Source organism: Vanellus vanellus (genome assembly GCF_965231255.1).
Source record: "Vanellus vanellus genome assembly, chromosome: 21".
In the NCBI taxonomy this organism is placed as follows: Eukaryota; Metazoa; Chordata; class Aves; order Charadriiformes; family Charadriidae; genus Vanellus; species Vanellus vanellus.
In genome coordinates, this window is record NC_138926.1 from 8,781,972 (window position 1) to 8,806,768 (window position 24,797).

Sequence of the window (24,797 nt, forward strand, 5' to 3'; positions counted from 1 at the left end):
GGAGCCAGGCTCCTGCCCGCACCCGCCGGGCCGGCAGCCCCCGGAGCTTTCCTGCCCCCGGCCGCTCCCTGTCTGTAGTCGGCCCGATTATGTCTGGGTAATTTTCCCTTCTCTGGGTAATGCTGCTGTTGAGCAGGAGCAAGGAGAATGGCAGTGTTTTTCTGTGACTAAGAAAAGGTGTACGTGGCCTTGATTGCAAATGAAAAATTAAGGCCCCGTGTCTTGCATTCATTCCTACTTGATTACACACCGGTACGTAAACAAATCTTCACCTTGTTGCCTGAGGGGTGTCAATGATCCACCTTTTCTTTCGCTCGCCTCTCTTTCAGCAAATCTATAATGCATTTAATCTTCACCAGTCACTCTCCTCAGTTTTTAAATGTCTAATTTGCTGCCGAGCGCAGCTCCAATTCTCTCTTTGCCGCCGCTTTAACTCTCTGGCTCGTGTTTGCCCGATGCTTGCCTGCTTGGATGGCGAGCGCGGTGAGGATTGAGGATCGGCTGCTCTGGGGAGAGGGACCGGCGGAGGGGCAGAGGCTCCCCAGCATCGCTGCCCCACTGAGCACCCCTGGGCGCTGGGAGCCGACCTGTCTGGCTCGTGCCGCGAGCAGGCTGCTTTCCAGCACGGTCGGCGAAACTTCACGGGTTTGCCTGCAAGTCCTCAGACTCGCGCTGACTTGACTATTGAACTTATGAGCATTAAAATCTGGGGCGCTTAGAACTAAATGGAGCTGGAGCCGGTGCTCTTCCATCAATGGCGTGAGCTGAGCAGCGCTTAGAAAGAGGGGTGAGGGAGAGGTGTAGTCCCACCGCAGGAACGCAGGGTCCCATGCTGCTGCTGCGATGGCGCCTGCACGGCTGCCCCCGGCCTGCCAAGCCCCGGTGTGGGGCAGCCGCCACGCGCCTTTCTGCCTTGTGTGCGGGCAGCACGTGGTTTGCAGTGGTTAGCGGGGCAGGCAGGTTCTTTTCTGCACAAATGGGTGGCTTTTCTCCCCACCCCAGTGCCCCCAGCTCTCCTTCTCGCCCGGGAAAATGCGCGCACTGAAGGCGAACCGGCAGGATTGGTACGAGGGGTGGAAAATAGGGTTTCACACGGGATGCACGGCGCTTCCCGGGGGCAGCAAGCGCTGCTGGTCTTCCCTGGCATGGGAAAAGCCTCTCCAGCATCGCCTCAGCGGTGTCCGCCAGGGCGATGGGGATGCTGGAGCAGTGCTGTGCCTGCCTGCCCTGCCCCTGCCCCTGTCCCTGTCCCTGTCCCAGCTCCCGCCCCTGCCCCTGCCCCTGCCCCAGCGCAGCTGCGGCCAATTCCCACCCACACCTGCGGCTACTTAGATCCCGGCCCCAGTGGCCAATGGGACATGCAGCAGGGGATGCAGGAGGGGGCTCTGCAGGTAAGAGGGGTTTTGGGGGGTTGGGGTGTACCTGGATGTGCTGCTTTTTGGGTTGAGGGGGTCTGTGAAGCTGGGGGAAGAACCCCCCCACCCCCCCTCCTGTTTATTGGGTACGTGTGGCCCTTTGGGCACTGTGTTTGCACGTGGCTGTGTCGCAGCAGGGGCTGGTGCGGTGCTTGCCTGGTTATATGTATAAAAGCAAACCTGGGACCTACATAATTTGGAAAACCAGTAAGTAGCGGGAGGGGAAATTAAATCTGCGGTAACCTGGCAAGCGGCGAATGCAACAGCTGGGTCACCGGTGTGCCTTAGCAGAGGGTTATGCGGTGATGTGAGGGGAGATGAGGAGGAGGGAGAAGGAGCTGCTGAGGATCTTCCACCTTTTGCGTGTTTAATAGAGACTCCTTATGTTTCTATCAGTCCAGCCGGCAGCTTCCCCTGCTGGCACCAGGGGGGTTGAAAGCAGCTCGTGCAAAGCATGCCCATCAAAAGTCCTTGAGGTCTGGAGGAGCTGTTATTACCCAGCACCGCCATAGGAAATGCATTCGCACCGTCTGCCTCAGCCTGTTTGTACCATGTATGAGTTATGATTATTTGTGCATGGGCCTCTCTGCGATGGAGGCCGTGTCCTGGCTCCGCCTGAGGAGAGCCGTTTGCTGCCTCCTTGAAGCTCTTTCAGCCGGTGGGTTGTCTCTGGGGCATCTCCTTCCCCACCACGGAGCACTGCCCGTCTCCAGCCGTGGCTCTGGGCAGGCTGTGGGGCAGAGGGGGGCACATCATGGCATCTAAACCCAAAGCCTGTCCTGGGGTGAAAAGAAGAATATGTAATGTGATTATTTCCTGTATGCTCTGTGCCCGCTTTCCTGGTCAAGCACGAGCCGTGCTCTCCTCTCGCCCCCGCATACGTGCGGCTCACTCGGAGCTGCTGGGCAGCCGCAGGGGCTCGCCCCCGCCGCAGCGAGGGGCTTCTCTCCCGGGGAGCTACCCCCCGCCTCGGGTCCCCTCTAGCAGGCGGGAGCGCAGCCAGACGATAGCGGTTTTTCCCCTCCTTCCACAGTTTGTGCCTTTGGCTGTACATAGGGGGGCGAAGCGGGGACCCTGCCGCGGGCGCTGCCGGAGCGGGGGACCTGCGCGGTGCGGCTGCGGGGGCAGAACTGCCACCTCCCAGGGCCGGGTCACGCCATGGTAGGGCTCAGCTTCTCGCTCGCTTCCCTGAGATCCGAGATGTGTGTCTGAGATGCACTTGTGAGGCAAATCTGCTCGGAGCAAAACATATTCAGATTATCAAACTCTCCATAAAACTTGCAAGATGTCTGCTTGCGCCTGGGTGTGTGTGTATATATATGCTGCGCTTCTTTTTGTACTCTACTGAGGTCTGAGGCTTTTCCTTCCACAAGCTTTTTATCTAGTCATGACTCCTACAATATTTAATCTTTATCAGAAACTGTAAGCCTTGTATTTATTTTATGGGTCAGTTGCTCACCCTTTTCCCTTGATGTTCTTGCTGGCGCTGGATAGTGTGGAGGGGAAAAAAAAAAAAAAAAAAAGAAAAAGGGAGGGGGGAAAAGAAAGCCCTGCTTGTTTCTGCCCGTCAACATTTGTCCAAATGACAGGCAAACAAATCAGAGCTCTGAAGGCTAATAGCAGGGAGATAAATGTGGCAGAGAGTAAGCAGTAGCATGAAAGGGACGTTGGAAATTTCCGTCGCCAGCCAGCGTGTCTGGGGAGGACGGGAAGGTGGGAGGACGGGAAGGTGGCAGCCCGTGGCTCGGGCCAGGTGGCACACTCCTCCCTGCAGAGCCCATTTCTCCCAGGGAGAGATGAGGGTACCGCAGGAGCTCCAGCTCGACACCCGCATCGTTATCGGTGCAGCCACAACCTCCCGAGTCTGAGTCGGGTCTCGTGCGGGTGGGAGGCTGCGGGTGGGATGCGGGGAGCCTGGGCGTCCAAAAAAAGCCTGGCACTTCAAATGTCCCAATATCTGACTGAAAGGCGAAATACCCGCTGCTCTCATTGTCATCTTTACTATCGAGAGAGTCTTCACTCAAAATGGAGATGAATAAAAGATCAGCGTTACAGGGGAGAGACGGTGCCGAAGGTAAAGGTGATCCACTGAATGTACTATATATGCCGCAGAGGCAGAAATCGGGAGGAGATAAGCGGTACTGAGCGTCCCAAATCTGTTGTTAAGATCCCCCGTGCAGCCTCTAGCCCTTCTTGGGGCGCAGAGGAAGAAGCGGGTGGAGGAGCATCCTTCAGAGGGTGGTGGGCAGCCCAGGCATGATGGGGTATGAGGGAAGCAAGACCTCAGAGCTGCTGCTGGAGTGGGGATGCGGAAGGAACACCGATGTATTATTCAGGGATATAGAAGGGCTTACTGGTTTTTTAGACCCTACATGGTTGAAAGACAATGAATATTTCATGTCTAAAGCACTATCTGAAGCGTGGGCAGGCAGAGACTCTTTTCCGTCTTCCCCCCCACCACCCTTTGCTCTTTTTTTTTTTTTTTTTTTTCCCCAATGTCAGGAAAATCTGTCAAAACATTTATCAGAAATCTGTATAAACTGGCAAAGCGCTGCGGAGAGCTAATCTGTGCAGAGCTAATACAAACGAACAAAGTCACCACAGACTTGCCACGGGCACTCCCGATAAGGATTTATCACAGGGAATTCAGGTGAAGCACGGACCGCCTCTGGAAAGCGGGATGCAAATGCCTTCCTCTAAAACGGGTTCGCCCAGGGGAGCCATCCGAGCGCCCGGGAAGGGGAGAGCGGGGCTCCCCACCAAGGTCACGGGCGCCCTGCCGTGCCTGCCCGCCGGCGCAAAGCATCTTCTCTGGAGCACGCCACGGAGCCGGGTGGTGAAGGGAGATAAAAGAGAGGAGTGGGAGAGGGACACTGTGTGTGTACGCACTGGGTGGTGCGGGGTGCTATTGCTGTTTCCTTCACCAGTAACTATTCCGGTCGTGGTTCCTGTGCACAGCAGGTCCGGGCGCTGCTGCTGTGTCCCGCTGTGTGCCGGGGAAGGGAGCAGAGGGTCCGCAGCGCCCGCAGCACGAGTCAGCCTGAAGGTGTTTCTTTGGGCATCACAGTAAATGAAATATAAGCACCGAGAGAGTGATGTAAGTGCTCCAGCCCACATCTTTATGGGCAAGTTTATTACAAACCTGTTGTGGTTTTGTGCCTCTTAAAAGTAGTAGTGTTTCCATCTCTCTGCTGAAACACGTCCGACCGAGCACCCCCGCTAGCAGCCGGGGCGCTCTCTAGCCCTTCCCTTCGGCTGAGCGCCGCCGGCTCCCCGGCTTTGACACAGATCCGCTTGTAAGTCACATCATCTGCCTTTAGGAGGCTCGGGGAACCTCTGGGTGATTTCATACCTGACTCAAAATGTAAATAGCCTAATTGGACTGTTGGACCTGGCTCGAAACCCCATGCTCGGGAGAAGTCGTCTCTCGCTCCCCCGTCAATTAATCTTGGGCTGCGGCAGTCTGGGGCTCACCTGCCAATGACACTGGCAGCCTGTAAGACGGCATGAAGGAAAATGAGTGAAGCGACCAGGCTGGGGGAAAGTTGTGCTGTAGAGAGGTTGGACCTGGGGTGGTCCAAGCCCCCTTCCCTGCCTGGCCGTGCCGGCAGCACCGTAACGCCCTCCCCAACCGTCCCCCGCTCTCCTGCCATTCCCCCGACGCGGAGCTCGGGGCGATGCGGTGCTGCAGTTTCCACACCGTTTCAGCCACCGTATAGATAAGTGTAGCGTACGCGAGCGGCTCGGTGCTGCTGCCTAAAGGCGGGAGAGCTGAAGGGAGCTTTGCTGCGCCATGTGCAGTACATTTCTTTCTCTTTCCTCCTGTAATCTGTGGACTTCTGCTGTTATTACTGACCGCCGAGGGGATGGGGTCCGCGCGTTGCTCTGCTCTCCCGTGGGCCACTCTGCCGGGGATGGCTGGCAGCGGCCCGGCTGCTGGAGGGGGCTCCGGGCTCTGCCGGGTTGGCGTGCTCCTGCCGCGGTGCCCGGCGGGGGCGGCTGAACCGGGCTGGTCCCAGGGCTGCCGGACCCGACGGGAACGGTAAAGCAAGCCCAGGAGCCCGGCGCACCGCAGGCTCTCCCTGCGGCCTCGGGCACCAACGCAGAGAACTTTGCTTTCCAGAATCGGGGCTCCCTCGGGAGCACGGTGTGCTGCTGGCTTCACTAGACATTGAATTAGAGGGAAGATATTTCCTCTGCATCAGGTGAAATTTGGACACAGAGAAGCACACAGGCTGGAGCACACTGTGCATTGCTCTTTGTGTGTAATAGAATCATAGAACAGCCGCATCCCTTCTTGTGGTGTTGCTTGAGGTCACCTCTCTGCATCCTCCCTCTCCGAAGGTGGAGAGCTTGTTTGTCTGCTTTGTTCCCTTCCTTTTATTTTGGAGGGGTAAACGCTGAGTTCTCCTGTCAGCTGTCACCCTTCGCCGCCTTTGTGCTTGACCCGCGTGGAGAAACAGGCAGGCGTCTCGGGGAAAATGGCAGGTTGGAACGCCGCGTTTCACAGGCTGTTGATTTACTGATTTGCATGGGGCGCGGAGCTGCGGTCCAGGTTGGTGGCGCTGGCAGCGGGCAGAGGCAGTGCGCACGCACGGCGCTTCTCGCCCATCATCGTCACTCGCAGCGCGGGCCAGCCCGGTCCTCTCCCGGCTGCTGCATCCCCTCTGCCATGCTTCCAGCCGGGCTTTGGAGTCTTCTGCAGCTCTCTCCTTGCTCTTCGTCCTCATCTTCAGCTCGCCCGCTTGCTGTCGCCTTCTGACCGGGCAACACCTCGCATGCGCAGCGTCCTCTGGTTGTGCCGATGCTGAGTCAAGCACATGAGGATGGGCGAGTTGAGTGGAGGCTGTCGGCATCCCGGGATCTTGGTAGGCTGAGCGGATCCTCTCCAGAAGATGTGAGTTGCCCACATCTGCCCTAAGCTTTACTCTTAACATCCTCCAAAGCAGAGAGCGGGCTGGCCCCGCGCGCTTCCTTTGCCTTTAAGGGAACCGGGGTGCTGTAGCACGAGCTGGAATAACAGCCCAAGTGCTGTCTGGAGACAGCTAGCCCAGATACTGCGGAGAGACAACAGTTTAAAACCTCATTTAAGCGAACACAATGAGAGGGCTCTTGGGTAGAAGGAGAATTAATTAATCTCATTCCTACGTAGATACTTTTAATTAATGTAAGTGCGTGGTCTTTCTAAAAGGAAGTATATGGAAAAGAGCCCGTGCCTTTGTACAAGTTTGCTGGGGAGGAAGGGGGTAGTGAGATTCTTCTTATTTTTCTCAGTGTTTTCAAGAGCAATGTGCATCACAGCAGGAGAGGTCCATTTTGTGAGAGCGTGCGCTGAACTCCTCCATCCTTTCATCCCCTCTCTGTGCGATGCAGCCCAACGCACGGAGCACGGTGACAGACACGGGAGGCTCCCTGTGCGCGCCAGAGGATGCGGAGGAGTAAGGGCATCTTCCTTCTGCGGTGTCTGGGCAGGAGCACCTCCCAGGCGAGGTCTCCAGAGACACGAGGGAGAAAGGCAGCGACTCAGTTTCCCCATCTGTGCCGTGGAGATGGCCCTGAGAGCACTGACCGGCTGGAAGCACAGCCCGTCACCTGAAAACTCTGCCACAAACCCCTTTTGGTCACTTATGTTTCAGGTAATTGCTACCTGAAACACCGGAGGAAAGCAGAACAAAAAGGTCCATTTTATTTTACTGGCTGAGACTGAATTTCTCGCTGCATCCCAAGACCCCGGAGCTCCTGGCTCCTTGAGAGCAGTCTGGATCCTCGGGGCAGTAATATTAAGGAAGGCGAAGCTTTACCTCCTGCTTATTACTGAGCTCCCTGAAGAAGTTAGTGATGATTCCCCGACTCCTGGAAACCCAAAACACCAGCAGGTGATAGATAGGCACAATTACATATTTATGAAGTGTTGGGGTTTGACAGGCACGGGGAATTCAGCCAAATATTACTCCATTTTCCCCAGCCCTTGCTTAAAATATGAAGCAGATAAACAAGGAAGGGGAGTTCTGTTTGCTCGTTCGTGAGAGAGCGTTTCCCCACAGCCCTCTCCAGGTGAAGTAGCTCTTATCAAATACAGTCTGTATATTTTTTTTATATTTTTTTTTCCCTCTTAGGTTTAACAGGGGAAAAAATAAAGGTGGAAAAGCTGCTGTGATTTGCTAGGCTGCGTGCAGCGTTGCTGGAGCAGCAGGCTCTGCTCTCAAATGTGAAATGAAAAGCCGTTCCCCGGCGCGCTGGGGGCTGTGGTGCTGGGCTGCATCACGCTCCGGCCATGGCACTGGGGAGGACCGTGCTGTGCTGGACCCGCCACGAGGGTGGTCAGACCCTCTGCGGGGCAGGAGAGGCATCTCTCCTGTGAGCTTCTCGAGGCGGTTTCTCTCCCTGCCGGAGGGCTCCGTGCCTGCCGGGAGAGCGGACGCTGGTGTGCGGGGATGAGACCCCCAGGCGGGTCTCGGCACGGTCCTGTCTCCGAAACGGGCTGGCTTTATGGACGCCCTCCTGCTTTCCCGCGTGCTTTCTTGCCTTCTCCGCATCTCACTCCTTCTTCCTCTCCCTCTGGCACTTCCTTACCCTGGTAGATTGCCCCCACTCATCTGCGAAACCTATTTAACATCAGGAAACGCTGTCAACCATGGCGAGCTGACAAAATCGGGGACGGTTCAGGCAGCAGCAGCTCGATGTGCTGACTGCATTTTCACAGCTCAAATTAGACTGTGCTGCAGCTGCGGCGGCGAGGGCGGCGAGGCGGGATCCAAGGGAGAGGCAGGGAGGTTTACTCTGAGAAGCACGAGGTCTCCGGGAGCAGCGTGCGGGGAGTCACAGGCGCTGCCAACACTCGCCCGTCCCGCTCCGCCACGGAGCTGGTGCCTGCGCGGGGGCCCTTACCAGTGACCACGTTGCGCGGGAGCCCTTGCAACTGGTAGTAGGGAAGGAGGCAACGGGATTTCTTCGGGAAAGGGGAAGCTGCTGTGGCCAGGCACCCCCCGGCTGCTCGGTCACACCGGCATCTGCCAAACCTACCTCGCAGAAAGCAGATGCTGCCGTTCGAACACGGCCGTATCGTTCCACCGTCCAAAAGTGTAATTTAATTTTCCTAACCAGAACGCTCCATGTTGTGGACATATGGGTTCCAGGGCGCCGAGCTGCGTTGCTGCTCCAGCAGGCTTGGTCTGCTTCCTAAGGGCCCCGTCATGCCAGGAGGGCTCTGCGTTATCTTCCCGACTGCAGCAGCCCCTCAGAGTCTCTGAAAAATCGCATTTGAGGAGGGTGAGCGCCTTTGCTCTGCCGCAGCGGGTGAGAAACGGCTCATTCCCCACCTGCCGAGGGCCACGGAGCCGGGTGAAAACAAGCCCCGGACTGAAAATCGGGTTACTCCTTCCCAATGTCTGCAAATGCACCTCTTTGCCCGTTTTACAGGTCTGCCCCAAACCCGTCGGGCAGTTTCGGGGGTGGATGGGGTTTGTTTCACAAAGCATTGGTGCCGGCTGTTTGCTGCCCGCAGCTCCGCAGCCGGCGATGGCTTCGGCTGCGCTGCTGCTATTTCCCGGCCGGGTGATGAAAACGCTGTCAAGTGAACGGAGATCAGCAAAAACTGTGTCTCCACAGATTTAGTGAACACTGGCACGAGCTTCACGGCTCATCTGAATATATTCGCTCGTAACATATGGCACCCGATCAGAACATAGAAGTTGAGTTTAGCTATCGTGGTGATAGAAATAGTACAGAAACCTGAACCCTGCGAAGCAGGATAATGCAGTTGTGTTAAAAAACCCGGCTTGTCTATTATCACATTAACTCGGGAGCCCATCAGATGGTTCAGAGAACTGTATTTCCCAACCTAAAAGCTGGTTATGGCATACTCCATCTTGTCTGAGACCGTGGCGTTATTGCCCGCTCCCGTTTCAGCAGTGAAATGGGCTTGTTTATTATGTCGAGCTGCTGGAATAAATCTGCCCCGCCGAAGAGGTAGTGTTGGCCGCGCACGATGTGGAGCACCTACATTAGGAGACATTGGCCTTCATCTGGTCAGTGGAGAGTGGCCTGGACCTTCAGAGAGCTGTTAACGCGCGTGACCTGCCCGGCTGCGGTGTCGCCCGCATTAAGGTACTCAGCGGTTTTATAAAACACAGAACCAGCAGCATCAGTGCTTGCAGTTGCTCTAGGTTTGATGGGGTTTTCCTTAATGGATAAGGCGAAAACATCGGGTGCTTCTGGTCACACAGAGGGTTCATGAGATGCGGGACACCCTACCAGGCAGCAACTAGAAAAAGGCAGCTGATTATTTTCTGCATAACTCACGACGTTGGGTAGCTAACAGGGGAAATGCTGAAAGGCTCCCGTCGTGCGGTGCTGCCCCTTCTCTTTTCTGTGTCTTTGCTGTTGAATAAAGCGCTTCCGCTGGTGCGAGGGCACCGGCCTCTGCCAGGCGCTGTCCCACACGTCAGCCTCTGGGATCTGTCCCACTTTTGGCCGCCCACGCGGATTCTCAGGCTCGTTCCATACACTTACCTGTTCATCGCTGCGGGTACAGCGGTGCTTTGCACCGAGGACTGTGGCCGCTGGACCCTGTCTGCGGGCAAGCAGGGATGCAAGACGATTCTCTGTCATTGCTCGCTTGGGCGCTGGGGTTTTGTTCCATTTTATTGACTTTCATTTTTGCCATTTGTTGTACCAACCACTGAGCTTAAGGAATGCGTTCGTCTTTTCCCCAGGACTGAAAATAGCACCGCTTTATTACCCTGTCATGTTTTGGTGAAAGGTGGGAACGCAGATCTCCGCGGTCGCCCCTCGGAGTGACAGGATGCTAATGAATTGAGAAATGGCCGCCGACGCTGCTGCCCACATCACATCTTCATTAGCATCCTTCTCCTGCAGACCTCTGTGATTAACGTTGTTGCCACAAACAGGAAACGAATGAATAATAATTGCCCGTCTGTTGGAAAGCGGTGCCGGTGCCTCTACAGCCACTGCACCTTTTGCTCAGCAGCAGAGCAGGGACCCCGTGGAGAACTTCCAGCCGCAGGTTAGATCCTTCCAGGTCGCCTTTATTAGCGTTTATTAACCAGCTGTTGGCTCGCTCTCTATGGCTGGAAGGTCCTTTTTGGCTCGCGGTGAAGCGAGGGGGAGTTAATGGCCGCTGTGCTGGAAAAGACTCAGTTGGGAACTTGGAGCTGCTTTGTCCACCCAGTGAGCGGTCCTGTAAAACATCTGCACTACCCCAGATGTGCTCTTGGGCTGAGCGCCCCTAAATTGAACCAGCTGGGTTACAGGAAGGTTGTCCCAAAGTCTGTTAGAGACTCTCTTTGTCTATAGAGGGGGGGAAATGCCGTTACACTGTGAATGCCGAACGGACGGGGTTTGCTGATGCTCTGCAGAGAAAAGACACTTTGGGGACGCGCATCGTCTCGTTCTGGTGCAGGCACACGGAATACAGCAGGGGCGTTTCTCTGTTGACTACAAAGTAGCTTCGAGCACTTGCTCAGACGTGGGTGTTGGGGCTGCGGTTCAAAATAAACCCGCCGCGATTTGTAAGAGAAGGCGGCTCCGGCGTCGGGCTGCGGGTCCCCCCGTCCCCAGCACGTCCTGCTCCTCCTGCAGCCTGGCCGTCCCGCCGAGGGACTCCTCACCAGTCTCTCGCTTTCACAAGGAGATCTTTATGTGGCGGCTGAGTGAAAAGCTCCCACTTGTACGGTGTGGCATCTGTGTGACGTGTGGTGAGCGAGTCGAGAGGCGAAGGGAACGGAGTCGCTTTTAATGCGCCAGCACCTGCCGCTTTGAAGCGCAGTGAGTAGGGAAAAATCCCGTTGTAGGAAGGAGGCTGAAGTTGCATAAAACCGATAAACTTGCAGAGGTCAAAAGAATAAATTACTATAATTTTTAGGCTTTTGTGGGTTGTTTATCTCTCCTGTTTTCAAGTCGATCTAATCAAATGCGGGTTTGCCACAATCACAGCTCATGCTAACCTTCACCTGGAGGTTATTAATATGCATGACGCTTGTTAAGTGTTTGTTTAATTTTTATTTATGGAAACTAGAATCTGCTAAGTGTAGCTGAGCTGGATGTGAGAGCATGTGCGAAAGGCGTGCTGGAACGGGAAGCCGGAGCCACAAGCGGATGGTTGCGTGGGTCCTGGCCAGGGAAGCAGCCCCTCGGTGCAGAAGATGCCGTCAGCCCGTGGGATTCAGGTTGTGTGCCCAGTCACCCCGCAGCCGGTGGTATAGGCAGGCGTGGAAAACTCCCTAATCCGACAGCCCCGCGCAGAGAAAGAGACCTCAAGCGCGGTCATTGCTCTCTGGGTAGCATTATTGGGCCCCAGAATCAGCTCAGAGCCTCCCTGCTCCGTGCACGAGCATCACCAGGACCGTCCTGTCCAAAAGCTTACTGTTTCAAAAGGCAATTAGAAACCTGGTCACCCTCATCATACAGGAGGCGAGCCAAGATGCCGAGGAACGAAGTGGCTTGCTTCAAACGCACCTCAGACGTTAAACCAGTCCCGATTCCCTGCGCCAGCATCGTCCTTAGCCCAAGCACGCGGTGCTCGCCGAGGGAGTCCGGGGGGGTGTCTCTCTGCCATGCAAAGCCGCAGAGCCGGCTGGCAGAGCCGGGCAGCATCGGGCAGGGGCGGCTGCCAATGGCACGCTCCCAGCCGCGGCGGATCAACAGTTTGCCTCCATATGGCCCAGGCGGGGGCTGCGGGCGGCTCGGGGTGGCGCGCAGGCTCTGCTGCGTCCGCTGGCGCTCCCGGTCGCTTGCTCGGGGAGAAGCTGCTGCTTGTGTGAACCGCAGCTGAGCTGGAAGGGGAAAAAAGGTTTGTTCTTGGCCGGCTGCTGTTCGTTAGGGTGTCCTGGGAGAACAGCATCGTGCGGGGAGGATGGCGTGTGTTGGCGCGGGAGAAGCCCGGAGGTGCCGCCTCTCCGTCGGTTGTGGTGGTGGATCCCCCAGCGAGTGAGTGCTTCGGATGCTTTGTTTGGGCTCCGTGAATCTCGCAGGCTCTGCTCTTTCATTTGGCAAAAAAACCACACCGATGTCAGCAGCCTGAGGGCCCGATCCTGCACTGGAGGTACAGGATCCTTTTCCTCCCTTTTTCTCACAGTGAGGATGGGAGTCCCAAAGTTTGTTTCTATGAGTAAACTTTTTGGGAGATACAAGCATAGTTACCCTCATCTTTGGGTGGGACACTGAAGTGTCAAGCCAGGAAAAACTGGAGTCCCTTTCGGAGCCCGGCGGTGGCAGAGGCGGAGTTCCAGCTCCGACGGGAGCTGTGGGAACCCCCGCACCGAGGCGATGTTCCCCCACAGCAGGTCCAGGTTCGGGCGCTGGCGTTTCGTTTAGGTGAAAGCACATCTCTTTGGCTTGGACCGACTGCGATGTGAGGCTTGGGGATGGATGAGCAGTTGCTCTCTGCATCTCTTTGGCCTCCAAAAACAAGCAGAAGCTGGAACACCCTCCTTCACGGTCAGAGCCAAAGGAAATATTTTTCTAAAGGCACGCAAAGGAAAGCGGTGGGGTTTTCCCCAGCCCCTTCTCTGGGCACGGTGGATCCCAGGGCTGCAGGGGAGAAGAGGGACCGCCAGACAAACACTAACAGAACACCTCCGCCGTCAGAAGCGGAGTTTGCACTGATCTCTCAGCAGGCTAAAGAGTTGGCAACTGGAGCATGCTGTTAAATAGAAATGCTTGACCCCCCAGCCCTGGATTACTGTTTAATGATCTGAACCCTGTGTGCCATTCTTCTAATCTATTGAAGATGTGCTCACAGCTCACTTAAACGGCAATAACATTGTGTTCCTGGGAGAGAGAGAGAGAGAGAGGAGCTGTTGTGATGGGGGATTTTCCTGCAAATGGGTCTTATCTTTAGAACTGGTGTTTGGGAAGGGAAAAGGGAAGTAAAGGACAGTATTCGTTTTCAGCTTATATTCTTACCAAAGCTGCTATTCAGGCTGGAGGACAAGTTTCTCTGAGGCCCCATTCCTCAGAGACCTCCCATGCTGGGATGCCATAAGCATTGCATCTGCGCTGATGGCACCGCAGCCCCGTGGACGCCTCTCAGGAAGGGTCTGTTGAGATAACGCAGGTCTCGTGTCACTAAGAGGCCACCGCTGGCTTTGGAGGTTCCCCGGCTGCTGCGATGCTCGGGGCGGTGGGGAAGGGCACATGCTGTGCTGGCTGTCACCTTCCTCTGACGACGAGTCCCCCAGGGGGTGCAGACTGTGAGAACAAGCCGTGGTGGCCGGGAGGAGGGATGCTGGCACTCGGCTCTCATTCTCCCCCTCGGTACCTCTGTGCTCTGGGATGGGCACAGCAGTCCCCCTCCATGTGACCACCAAACCCCGGCGTGGGCACTTGGCTCCCCATGATGCCCCCCAGGAGCCATCCCGTGCAACCTGAGCACAGTGAGCTGGCCGAGCAAGGCAGCGCTCCAGGGGGGCAGAGGGGCTCCTCTAGTGTCCCGTTCCGGGCACACGGAGGACGTCTATCAAGGCAGGGTTCAGTTTCAACGTGGCGGTGCTGGTCCTGTGCCCACAAGCAGCGTCAGTGGGGTTCAGGGTGGTCAGAGCCCATCGCAGGGGATGCTGGAAAGTGTTTGAATACTCAATAAACTGCGAGGAGTCTCAATAAGCACAGGCTTATCCCTCGAGCTGAAAAACAGGCAAGAAATCAGATTATTGAAAATGATCCACTCTGCTCCACCTATTACTGGTTCTTTTACGGATGAAGGGTTCTGCTGCCCCGTTATTTAAATCAAAGAGACATCTTCCTAAAGCCTGCCCCAACGCGTGCGTCGCGACCGGCTCTTGGCGTGTGAAGGGATTAATCTAAACTGTAATGGACTCCCTCTCCTCCTTACTTTGCAGCGGGTCTATAAATAATAATTTATCGTTGACCTCTAATCCATAGGCTTTATTGAAAGCTACGGAATTGAATGTTTTTACAGCGACCTGGGTGCGTTTCAGCAGTCGATCCTAATCTTGCAATTGATTATAGAGTCAATATTTGCCCGGGTTTTCTTTTGATCTCTCTGGTACAGCCCGTGGGTGGCGGTTCTGCCTGGCGCATCCCGCTTGCGCCGGGATCCAGCACTTCGGTCCTCGCACAATAGCAGCTGATGGTAATGCTGCCGATAGCAGCAAATCCACGGAGCTGTCTCCTGGAAACCCTTAACGCATTCATAATGCGAGTATTTATGTATCTGAATTAAAAAAGAAAGGGAGAAAAGCTTTAACCTTGGGGAGGGGGGGGCTCGGGGAAGGGAGAAAGGTTGCGGTGATTAAAGAAAGCTCTGTTCATTTGAGCAATATTAAATACGACGGGCATAATGACGACTGTGAGATCTGATAGAATAGAGAGAAGGCTGAAAATAAAGGGCTTGTATTTTTCCCTGATGTAACATAATGGTCACATTTTTCTTTCACAATGGTTTTTCTGAGATAAAGAACAAATTATACTGATTTGATTGCTACTTAGAAATACTTAAAATTGAAAAAGACAGCAGGTGGGCATGGTTAGGAAGGATGGTTATTTTAGCATAACAGATGCATGCATAAAGCATTGCAGAGCCAATTTTTTAATCGTGAGACCCAAAAAAAAAAAAAAAATTCCTTCAGAGTCTTTCTGTGCGAGCTGGGGAGGCGAGGAGGAGTGCGGGAGACACGGGGGGACGGAGGAGGACGGCTCCTCTGGCAGTGGGGCTGCTGCCGGCGCTCGCCGCGGGATCGCATCCCGCATTGTCTGCGGGAACGGCCCTTGTGCAGACCAAGGGATGTCACGGTGGGAAATAAATCCGAGTGACTCAGTGTCTCGCAGTCAAGAAGTCGGTAAGCTGAGGGGACAACTTTACAGGGAGATGAGGTACCATCACCTGGGATCACTAAAAGGGGATGTGGCACAGCCCGGGGGGCCAGGCAGGGAGGGACAAAGCCGCCTAAACGGCAGCCCTGGCTGGTATTCTCTTGCATACAAGTGCGTGGTAGTTTTTAATTATTCCCACAATTAAAAATAACTTGTTTACTCAGATTTACGCAGTGCTAATAAATATGCCTTGGAAATTACTTAGTAAACCTTAGTTACTTCATAAAAACACCATATATAAAGCAAGTGCATCACTTGGAAAATCAATTAATTCACATTTAATTACTGGAAATTACTGTCAGTGACTGGCCGTGGCTCCAATTTGCTCCCAGAATGGACATGCTTGTTTACAGCTCCAGATAAATCATTTTGGGGAGGGCTGAGGTGTGGCAAGGCTGGGGGCTGGTGCCGTGGGGATGGAGGCGTCAGGAGGGCTCCCGTCCCAAGGAAAACCGGTGGCTGCTTCACCTGCAGGCTCAGGGTGGGCAACCAGGGCAGGATGGACCTCTCGCAGCCTGGAAATAGCATCTGGGCACTTCCAGCGCCTGCCAAAGCAAGGCGGGGGAGTTGCTGCTTCGAAGCAAAGCGTGGAACAGTGGGAGAGCAAAGCCAGCAGAGCCAAAAAAAAAAAAAAAAAAAGGCAGCTACAGTCGGAGCCAAAAATGTGAGCAGCCGGTCGCAAATAACAAAAGACAGCTGAGTTTTTCCTTCCCCCTCCCCAAAGGGGCTTTCTTACAATACAGAAAGCACCAGGCACGGGAAGCGCTGCCAAGTAGCCGAGAGCAGGCTGCTCTGCGGCGCTGGGACCCTTGCTTACGCTGCAAAAGCATTTTGGGGATTTGCATGGATAACCCAGATACACGGCAGAACTGGCACAGCCTCACTCGCGTACCGCAGCGCTCGTCCCAGCGCTGCCGGAGGAGCGGCGCGGTGCTTTGGCTCGGGGCAGAGCTGGCCGAGCACCTCCCAGTACCGCAGCGAGGGAGCCGTGCTCCCTGCGGACCGTGTCCACCGTCCCCCGAGCCCCGGCCGGGGTGACCGCACCGCCGCGGCACGCAGCAACGGTGGCCACTGGGGCAGGTGGAACGGTATAAGGCTCGTGTCGATCTGATTGATTTTTAGGACTCTATGACCAAATCAGGATTTGCTGTACGGATATTTCTTTCAGTCTGTCAGAGCAAATGCTCTGTTTCTTTATGTTTCTTATTTTAAAATTGAAAAAGGATTCAGACCGGGATGTCCATTTTCAGCAGTTTCCAAATGAAATTCCCATTGCTCATTTTGATAGTCCTACGAATGGTGTGAGACAAGGAGCTAAGATAGAAGCAGAACTCTTAGTTCCAAAATTTTGTTTCTATAAAATCTCAGCAGTGTTTCGTTTAGTGATAACGTATGTTTTATGTTTCTTTTCTAATGGTATTTTAAAAACATCTCAGATTCTCCTGGGATAGTAAATCAGATTCTTATCTCCTTGTTGTAATGAACTCCTTGCTGAAGCCTGCCTTCCGTAACCATTATTGCAAAGGAAAGAAATAAACCTACCTTGCCTTTGCGGAAAGGCTTTGCAGGCTCGGGACCGGCCGCTGTATTGGTGCGTATTCATACCCGGGTCCCGGTGAGGGCAGCGGAGTGGCCGGAGCAGGGGCCCCCCCGGCCGGGGTCCCCGATTGCCGGCACCGCGGGGGAATGCTTCTCTTGGGGAGGTTTCCATAAAAGCAAAACCAGAGAGCAAATATCTTGCGTTAACCTGTGGAAAACTATATACGTATCATTTTAAGGCAGAAGGGACTATTTGATTATCTAAGCAGGCCCCCATTAAATACTAAACACCCAGTTCGATCAGCCATGCTTGTTTCGAGCTTCTATTTGCCTAAGGACAGTGTTTGATAAACTCAGAGTTTTGTTTTAAAATAACAAACTTTACCCCCTGGAATTGCTGAGCCGCTGCTGCAGGCTGGCCAGCCCACCAGCCCCGCTAGTTATTGTTGTCTCCTGCCGAGCGCATGGAGACCGGCGCACTCCTGCGCGAGGCGCTGCATTAGCCGGTGCCGTCCGGGAGAGGGGATAAACTGGGAAAAGTGGGGTGAGCTGGAACAGCGAGCAGCACCCTGGCCCGGGAGGGGGACCCCGTCCCCATGGGGCCGGGAGGAGCGCGGCAGAGAGCTCGGGCTCTGCTCCGGCCGGGGCAGCAAACTCCTGGCACCAGCAGAAGCAGACGGATTTCGCATACGTCTTTCTCTTCTTCCCTCTTCTCTTTTCCTTTTTCTTTTCCTAATCCCGCCTGTCCTCCTGCATCCGCCGGGGCCCCTTATGAACGTATGGACTGTCTGGCTCTTGTGTTTAATCCCAAATCTGTCAAACCGTGTTAAATTTGATGGCGCCTGAAAGGTCTAGTGTTAAGCAAATACGCGGTGACCAGAGCCTTTGATGGGAGTCAGACGGAAGCCTAATCCTGAAGTAATGGCTTTTGCCGTACAGCAGGAAGGCCGTGGGGTAAGCGGGAGGAGGAGAGCTCAGAGCAATGCTGCGTTGCTGCTCACCTCCACCCTGGGATGTCGTGCCCCTTCTTTGGGAGGGACATCTTGCAGCCCTGTGCTGCGGGGGGTTAATTACCACCTCTGCCCTGGCCGGGGAGGGGACGTTTGCCACTCCATCCCGCCGGCACAGCGGTACCCAGCCTGGGATGGAGGCACGGGGCGCAGGCTGGCAGCACGCCCGGCACGCTGGGTCTCCATCCCCAACGCTTCCCTCTGCCCCCGTCCCCCAGCCCAGCAGGGGGGCTCCATGTCTCACAGGCTGGGCAGTGGCCGAGGGCTCTGCGTTGAGGGCAAATTCTCCTCTCCCATTCAGTGAAACCTTCCCAACAGAGCAGGCGGGAGCTGTCGCTCCAGTTGCTTCCCAGGGAAAGGTGGGGGGAGGAGGGAGAGGGGATCTGATTAGACCTTCACGCACAAAGTTATAAACACTCTGTGAAGAGATGCTTAAGCAATCAGAGGCCGGAGGAGGTGAGATGCTGCATGCCAGCAACACCCCCGGGGGGCAAAAAGGCACTGAAGGCTGCCCAGTGCCCCCGCAGCCAGCCCTCGTGGGGGAACTCGGCTCCCTTTTCTCCCTTTTTTGGGGTCTCCTCTGGTTTTGTCGGTACTTTCTCTTTTTTTTTTTTTTTTTTTTTGAATCCTCTTCCCCTGTTTTGTTTTGTTGCAGGATGCTGCGTGCAGCCGTTACCACCGGCTTCATGTGCGAGGTGCCCGAGTCTATTAGCTGCTGACTTTCACTGTCTGGGTTCAAACAGCCTGGAGTATTCAGAAATGGAGCAGAGACCTTCGCGTTGCTGTAGGACAGCCTTTCTTTCAAAGGGAGGGATCAGACCAGAGCTGGTAGCAGCCTGGTACTCGTACTTCGGGCCCTCGTTGTCATCCTTGAGGTTTACATCCACGCCAGTCTCTTTGCTCGCAGCAGGTTTGTAAAGGGCTGAGTGCTGTGGTATTTCTTTCTGTAGCGGTTTCAGCCATGGCCAAAGGGGAGCTCCGTTATTCCAGCTGCTTTTTTCTCCCCTTCTGAAAGAAGGAGAAAAAAAAAAAAGGAAGTCAGTGCCCCAAGAATATGATGCTGCTTGAGACAACTCTGCAGTGAGCAAAAACAACTGCCGGGGCAGCTCCTGGGCGGTGAGGGATAGAGGAGCAACAGCCAGATTGTGCTGGTGCGCTCTGAGTGCCCACCTCCTCCAGTTGTATCATCCCCAGCAAGATTCGGGGGGGCCCTGCCTGGGACAGGTGACCCCAGCGCTGGCTCAGCATCCCGGGAGCGAGGGGGGCATCGGGGCACGGGCGGGGGAGGCTCCTTTCTCACAGGAGTGATGCCGAATCCTTCTTTGGACTCTCCTCCCTTCCGGCGGGAGCCCACCCGGCTAGGATGATGCTTTGAATTCAGGGAATATTACCAGTCGTGTAACTGAAATTCAATGGTAAATGTTGAACTCAAAAGCGATGAGCCTTGAAGGAAACAGCGATGCTCACCGGAGCTCCTGCCTTGTTTCCGCCCCCTGAGCGAGGAGGAGTCCCGTGCCCCAGGAGGAGCCCTCTCCGCGGCTTGGTCTCCAAGCCTGCTACCCCCTTCTGACTCTCATCCGAAGTCTCGGTGTGGGAACAGACAGAGGGTGTCGGTGTCTGTCAGTGGGTACGGCACTTTCTGGCAAAACCGGGGACGGGGCTGGGGGGGCGGACCCTCGCCTCCCTCCTCGGCTGCCACTGCCGTTCACAAATGAGGGCAGAAATGAAGATGTATCTTTTCCCATCCTCAGATAAAGCAGGCTTTTTTTGTAAATTAAAGTAATTCATTGTGCATCTCCAGACAAATATGTGCTTGTGCATTGTTATTAATATGGTCTCTGTTTTTAATTTGCGTTTTTTTTTTCTGCAGCTAATTACCTGTCAGATAAAGAGTTATCTACTATTTCATGTGCATTGAGTAGCTGTTTAGGCAACAGGCAGAAGGGAGGGGAGATGCAGGCAGTTTCCAGACTGGTCTGGATGGAGTCAGGTACAAGGGTGAGGCAGGCAAGGAAGGGGAGAAGCTGCTGGGCTCGAACGGGGGAACTGGGATGTCCCGGATGGCCCAGCCAGCTCCACGCAAACACCGGTACCTCGGCAAAACCCAGGCACAGCGCTGACGCCATCCGCCGTGGAAATGCTATCGGTGCTCCCAGGCACAGGGCAGACTGCTCCACAGCCCTGGTTTTGGTAGCGGCGGCTGTAGGAAGCCCCACTGCTCTGATTATGGCAGCGTGATTTGTGTGCTTTACAAGAAACGGTATTATCTCTAATAGCAGGGGATGTATCTCGCCGGCCATCAGTAATTCCTTGATTCAGGATAAAATTATTAATCTCCCAGACGTTTTAATGTGGGGAGTGTTGCAGGGAGAAGGGGATGACCACGGGTGGACGATAGGTGCAGCAGAACCGGGTCTGGTAATGCCACACCTATCTCTCGGGCTCATCTTGGTGATGAATGAGACTCATATAGTGCCTGCGTTTAATGACCTCACGATCCCTCACGTGGATAAAACCCTGTGTGTGGAGCTGGTAGAGCTAATTTTAATGCTTTGTATGGACCTCACGGGGGTCTTCCCTAAACGGCAGGGAACGCAAATGCAGCTGGGAGCTGGCATCTCCCAAAAGCCCAGTTTGGCGGGGGGGGAGTAGACGTGGAGAAGGTGGGAAGAGGTGTCCCAGGGCCTGCCATGGCGATGGAGAAGGGTTGGGTTTGCGTCGCTGAGCTGCTCCCTGGCTGGAGAAGACATCGGCCGCTCGTTGCTGACATCTTCATAAGGGAGATATATTGAGGTCCGCTATTTTTAACGAGTTTTCTGTTTTCTTGCGGTAAACCTGCTCGCTCGGCTGGGCCTTGGCATGGATTCGAAAGTGTCCTTTATGTTTGTTTTCTCTGTCATATTTGGGTTTACGTGGGGCTGATAAATGACTGAATAGCTGTTGCGAGATATAAGTGGGTGCGTGTTGGATGATTATAAGCACATTAGCGGAATGAATTATGTATACAGTTATGAGAAATTATCGATCTGTTGGGTTCTAATCATGCAATTACTCATCAAATGATCTATTTCTCACGTGTTAACCCTTTGCAACCTGCTACAAAGGGATCTCGTGTGGAACTTGCAACAAGTAGCACTAAATGGCTTTCATGGGGGTTGTGCTCGCTCTCTGGGGTCTCGTGATAACCGTGGTGGGAACCTGCAAATCCTGCAGGTGTGCAAATGCCGACAGGTGAATAATTAGCATCTATAAGGTAATAAAGCCTTCTGGCGTGTGAAATGGCTGGATCTGAACGCTGCCGGGTCAGCGGGACGGTGTGAGCGCCCGGTGAGGCCTGCACCTTCTGCCTTGCCCTCCCCGCTCCATGAGGATCCCCGGCCGATGTGCCGCGCCGTGCCGAGCTCGATCGGAGTTTGCTGATGGAAACGGCTCCGGAGCCAGCCTCCGGGGAGCCCACCAGGTTTGTGTTTCTTTCAGCAGAATAATGCAATTCCTCATATTTTATTAACCGTAATAACCACCAGTCTCTAGCCGTTAATATATCCCCATCCAGATTTTTTCTGACTTTCCAATTATTTCAGCTCCTTGTACGGCGCTGACAGAAAATACATTTCAGCGTAGTTTGTTCGGGGCGCCGTGAGCCTGCCGGCGCATGAAATAGCGGGCACGGCGAGGAACGGGCCACCGGCGCTCCCCGTGCCCGCAGCCCCCGGGCCACGCCGGCAGCCCCGCAGCTCGCGCTGAGCCACCCCCTGCGGGCAGAAGGGTCCCAGCCCGGACGCGGCCCTCGCACCCACCTGAGGCCACATCAGAAACTGCAGAAACTATCAGAGAGATTTATTCTCCATAAAAAATGTGTGACTGTTATGCCAAGTCGTTGTGTTTTTCTGTCTTTTGCTTTAATGGGTGATAAAACTGATTGACTCACCAGCTTTAGATGACTCCACAGAATATTAGTTGGGGTGGGATTGATTTTCTTTTTATCCCCCCCCCCCCAACTTTTTTCATGCAGCAGGCACCTGACAACTTGAAGTTACGAACTTTGAGTTAAATTATGAACCTTTTAGTTTTGCATTACGAGGAGTATCTGAAACCTGATTTGCTACATCAAACCACATTAGTTGTGTTATGTTATTTTCTAAAAACACATTTTGGAGAAATAACTCCAATCTGTGTTGCATTTTATAGAGCAAAATAATTGAATGGCGGCTGTTTGTAATTTTAGCAATCTCTTAACCTTAATCATATTTAATGGCTTTTCTCTTCAGGCTAACAGGAGGGAAAAAAACATATTTCAGCTCCATTATATAGTGGCACTACAGTAATGCACTCCCGGCTCTGGCAGGCACTGTAAATTCCTGCTTTCTGAATTGTTGGTTCAGGACAATCATTCAGCAGGGAATTACTTTCTCATCTACGAAATAAATGAGATGTTAAACTAGTTTTCTGCTTCCTGCGGTAGGAACGTGGCGGCGTGCAGACCCGCGGAAGGCGAAAACAAGCACCCAGCCCCCGGCCTGTCAATGGGGAGGGCGGAAAGGCACCCGGGGCGAGGGGATCAATGGCATCGCCGGGCAAAAGAAATAAATCGGGTGAAATCCAAGAAGGCAGAGAGAGACGCGCTTGCAGGCGCGGCGTCAGTGTGCCGGGGTGCTGTGCCGGGGCCGGGTGTCTCCGCCAGCATCCCTCACGGCAGCGATGCCGGGACGCTGGCAGCTGAAGCTCTGGGAGCAGCTCCGCCGGAGGGGTGATGCTGCTGGGAAACCTCCTCGTCTCCCCTTGCAAAAGGCGGTGGACTGTACTGGTCCTGCCGAGATGAAGGCTTCTACGTCTGGGGGCATTGTGCCCCGGAGGTGTAGCCCCCGCACTCGCCGTGCCGGACTTTGCCCAGCAGGGAAAATCAAAGTCATTCATGATGGAGTTGCTCCTTGCCGCCGGGCTTAGAAGCCGGTGTGTCTTGGACAGCCTTCTCAAAACTTCCTCTGCTCTCCTGGCTTTTTAAGGCGGTACCTGTTGGAGCGACGAGGGGTTTCATCTTTGGTTTGTTTGTATGTTTTTTTACACAGCTGACTGAGTCAGAAACACTTCCGTGGCGTTACTAATTAAAATTTCAATTGCTTTGGTAATTGAAATATGTTTCATGGATGAGCGTGTGGAACTTCTTAGTAGCACGTGGCCATTGTCCGGTTGGTTTTAGGCAGTTGCGCTTCAAAATACGTCGAGGAGCAGACAGTGCATGTGCAAGGGGTGAAGGTCACGGCGTCTGCAAAACGGACGGCTCCCCTTTGCACAGTGACCCGTGGAAGTCACCATGGTGGTATCCATAGGTGCAGTCTGTTGCATTTATTTAGGTCCTCTGAGTATCCGGATGGTCCAGAAAGCGGGAGCGAGGGAATGGGAATATTTGGAGCACAAAGCAGCCAAAGTCCCTCTTCTCCTGTGGCCACTGCCGCCTGGTAAAATATCTGGCTGTCATTTCGGGGCCTGCGTAAGGCTGGAAAAGGAATGAACTTAATAGCTGGTATGCGTGGGCCGCATCCCCCCGCCCTTTGCTTGCACCTTGTATTACTCTTGTTCTGCGGGCAGTTCTGCTGAGAATTACGGTGCCGCCTGGAGGAATAAACAGCCATTCTATCTCGGCGCAAGTAAGGCGGTTAATTTTTCCCCGTCGGAGCTCTGTTCCTCCGGAACTCTCTCCCATTGTACTCGTGAAAAATATGTTAGTATAATTATGGATACCGGTCCAGGCAGCAAGGGAAGGGCACGATGGTGATTAACTCGGTGCGTGTGGGAGAGGTCACCTTCCCTCACCCTGGCACAGAAAAAAATCCCTCTTTCCCCCCCCGCTCCCCCCCCAAGCCATGCTGGAACTACATGAGTGACAGGGTAACATCGGTGACAATAGGCAGTTTTGTATGAGATGGCAAACCTGCAAAGAGTGAAAGAAATTCCCCTGAATTTTTGGCTTCCCGCAGTTGGAATATTAATGCTGTTTTAACAGAGCCCTTTATAGTCCATTTCTACAGATGGATTATTATTTATTTTTTTTTTAACGATGGTGTTAAAAAGGAAGACTCTCCCCCTGCTAACCCTGGTTCCTGGTTCCCATCAGAGCAAGCTGCTAAGAGGTCTTTGATACATCATACGCAGTAATGGCTCCTGAAATCAATCCTTACCACGGAGAAGTCAATGGTTGGACCGGGCACGACACGGTGCCCTGTTAGGCTCTGACAGGCGCCTTGCAGACCAAGGCCGAGGTCGGGGGCCACTGGGAGCAGCAGCCTGGGAGGGATGGAGAGTGTCCCAGCCAGATGCAGCCAGCTGTGCTTCAGCTGGGGGTGTTCTGCTCCCCTAAGCCTTCTGAGTGCATCGCTCATGGGAGGTTCAGCCTTAAACGTGCCCGAGTGACTTAGGTAAGGGCTAGCAAGAAAAAACAGCCTAAACTTCTAGTTTTCTTCTTTTCCTAAGAGACTGAAATTTTGGAAGGTGGCTCGAGTATATGAAAATCTCCTTTGAAGAAAACACTTCCTTGCAAAGGAAAAATCCTTTCGCGGTGCACTGCGTGCCAAAAACCAAGTTCTGGTTTGCTAAAGGGAGATGCAGGGAGTCGGATGTGCACCACAATAGGATTTCTTATTTCTTTTTCTTCTTGTACAGCGCAGGGTACAAGGGAGCCCGAGTTGGGCTCAGCTGCTGGGGACGAGTCAAGCGTGATGGTCCCCGACAAAGGAACCTGCGCCCCTTCGCGCTCGGCAGCATCTGAGGCTTTGCTGGAGGGAAACGATAATTGCCTTTTTATTCATTTCAATAGCATCATGAAACATTAAAATCGGGTTTGGTTGGTCACATGGGAGTGTCATCCATCAGTAACTCGGTGCGCAAGAGCGCGCCGGAGAGTTTCTCCCACTGCAGGCAGAAGGCATTATTAAAGCAACTAATCATTAAAAAAAATAGTACAAAGAACCTAGTTGTCTGGTGAGCC